At 80.1% G+C, this 2,500-nt stretch overlaps 1 non-coding gene across 1 annotated transcript; it reads left to right on the top strand.

Moving 5' to 3' along the window:
- Positions 1 to 2,080: 2,080 nt before the first annotated feature.
- LOC136305261 (5.8S ribosomal RNA) lies at positions 2,081 to 2,233 on the top strand. Its single transcript, XR_010725207.1, has one exon. It is a non-coding gene; the product is annotated as a 5.8S ribosomal RNA (ribosomal RNA).
- Positions 2,234 to 2,500: the final 267 nt, after the last annotated feature.

The following is a 2,500-nucleotide window of genomic DNA, read 5'->3' as shown; positions in this document are numbered from 1 at the left end:
AGGGGCTCCCGGGCCTCCGGGCGTTCCGGGTCGCGCTTGCGGGCGCGCGAGGTTCTCGGGCGGCCGGGCCGCGTCCCCGCTCCGGCGGGGCGGCCCGAGCCGCGGCCGTCGTCTCGGGCGCGGTGCCGGGTTACTGAGGGGAACCCCGGGGTCCCGAGACGGACGCCGCGGCGAAGGCGGCGGATGTCGGGCGCGCCCCCGCCGGCGGACGCTCCCCCGAGGGCGGCAGTGGGGGAGGCACCCCGGCGGGGCCATGCAGGTCGTTTCCCTCGCCCCAGGGCCAGGTACCTAGCGCTCCGCGTCTCGGCGGTCCGCCGGTCTCCTCGCCTCGGCGTCGCCAAACGCCGAAGGAAGCCGGGGGGGCCGAAAGGCCGCCGAGCCCGGGCGGAGGTTCAAAGACTCGGGCGGTTCGGCGCGGGCCCGCCGCCGGCGGCGGCGGCGGTGGCGACGGCGGCGGCGGCGGCGGCAGGTGTGCCGGGCGGTGGCGCGGGCGCCCTCGAAGGGGTGGGGAGCCACTCCCGCCGATCCCCTGCGGCGGCGCGTTCCGTTGCGACCGGCCGCGCCTCCTGGTCGTCGTCGTCGTCGTCGTTGCCGCCGTCGTCCCGCCGCGCGCGCGGGGCCAACCCGCGCCGCGCCGGGGAGGGGCGCCCTGCCCCCCCCTCTCCGCGGCCCGGCCTCGGCGGAGAGGCCGCGGCGTGTGGCCGGGTCGGCCGCGGGGCCGGACCCCGCCCCCCCGCCTCGAATGCGGGCGCGACTGCCGGCGGAGGGCGCGTGCCCTCCGCCTTGCCTCAGCTGCGGGGTTTGGGCCGCCGGAGCCCGCCGCGCTCCCTTTCCTCGGCCGCCGCGGCGGCGTCGCGTCGCGGCGCCGCTTCGGGCGCGGCGGCGCCTCTCCCCTCGACGGCCTTCCTTCTCCCGGAAGGCGCCGGCGGCGCCGCCCGCCGGCCGTCCTTGGCTCGGCCGCTGGCCCGCCCGGGCGAGCGCTCTGCCCGGTCCCTCCGTGGCCGGACGCCGACGAGTGCACGGCGACCCCGCGGCCGAGCGGCGGCGTCGCCGCTCGGCGGGTGTCCCCCCTCCGGGGGGACGGTCGGCCGCAAGGCGGCCGCCGTCGCCTGCGGCGGTCCCGGCCCGGGCCCCGCCCGTCGCTTCCCCGTCGCCCTTTCCCGGGCCGCGCGCGGGCCGAACGGAAGGCGGTGCGGGCGGCCGCGGGGGCGCGCACCCGCCCGTTCTCTGAGCGGAAGCGAGGAGGGCGGGCGTTGCCCCCCCGGGCTCGGCCCCGTCACGCCTTCCGCCGGGCGCGTGCCCCGCGGAACAGGGGGTTCCCGGCGGCGCGAAGAGGCGGGGGGCGGTCCCGGGAGTGCGGCCGCAGAGGCGGCGGGTCTGCCGCCCGGCAGGCCCCGGGCGCCCGCGGTGCCGGCTCGGGACGCGGCGGCGCCTCGCCTCCGGCGCCGGCGCCGGCGGCGGAGCGCGGCCGGCAGAGGCGCCGGCCTCGCGGCGGGAGCGGTCCCGCCGGGGGCGCGTCGGCGAGGCGGCGGTCGCCGCGCGTCGTTCTCGGGCGTCGTAAGGCCGCTGGGGAGAGCGGGTCGGCCGCGTCTCCGGGGCGGCGGCGCGGCGCGAGTCCGCGGAGCGGTCGAGGGGAAAAGGGAAAAAGCGCGAGCGGGGGCCGACGGCCGCGCCCCCGGCTCAGGTGAGCGCGTCGTCCCGTGAAAGTGGCCGGGCGGGGCGCCGCGCCCCCGCGGTCCGGCGCGCGCCGCGCGGCGCGCCCTCCGTGCGGAGACCGGGCCGAGCCCGGGCGCCTGGGCCGCCTCCGAAGGTCCTCGCGCGTAGGCGGCGTCTCCCCTCGCGGGGGGAGGCGGTCGGGGGCGCGGGCCTCCCCGCCTTTCGGCCGGCCGGCCTTCGGACCGTTTCGTGCGGGGGGGGCGTTTCCCCCCCTCCTCCTCCTTTTCCTCCGTTCACGTGTGCCGGTACGGTTCGGAGCGAGGCGCGCCGCCACGGCGTCCTCGCCGCAAGCAAAAAAGGGGGCCGCTTCACGCGAGCGGTCCCGGCCCCTCCGCGCGCGCGGGGTCGGTGCCGAAAGCCAGACAACTCTTAGCGGTGGATCACTCGGCTCGTGCGTCGATGAAGAACGCAGCTAGCTGCGAGAATTAATGTGAATTGCAGGACACATTGATCATCGACACTTCGAACGCACTTGCGGCCCCGGGTTCCTCCCGGGGCTACGCCTGTCTGAGCGTCGCTTGACGATCAATCGCCGTCCCGGGGGGGCTCACCCCGGCGGCGCGGCTGGGGTCGCCTCGCAGGCCCGTCGTCCGCGGCGGCCGGCGGCGGCGGCGGCGGCGGCGGCCGGCCGGTGCCCGGAGGGAAGGGAGGCGGGCGCGTCGGCGAGGGAAGCGCTTTTTCCTCGGCGGCCGCCGTCCTCGTCCCACGCGGCCCGGCGGGCCGTCGTCGTCGCGGTCGTCGGCACCGCGCAGGGCCTTCGTCCCCCTAAGTGCAGACTCGGGGA

This window comes from Chamaea fasciata, unplaced genomic scaffold (assembly GCF_029207755.1).
Source record: "Chamaea fasciata isolate MVZ Bird 193981 ecotype frontalis unplaced genomic scaffold, bChaFas1.0.hap1 SCAF_339, whole genome shotgun sequence".
In the NCBI taxonomy this organism is placed as follows: domain Eukaryota; kingdom Metazoa; phylum Chordata; class Aves; order Passeriformes; family Sylviidae; genus Chamaea; species Chamaea fasciata.
This window is presented reverse-complemented; position numbering and strand designations above follow the sequence as displayed.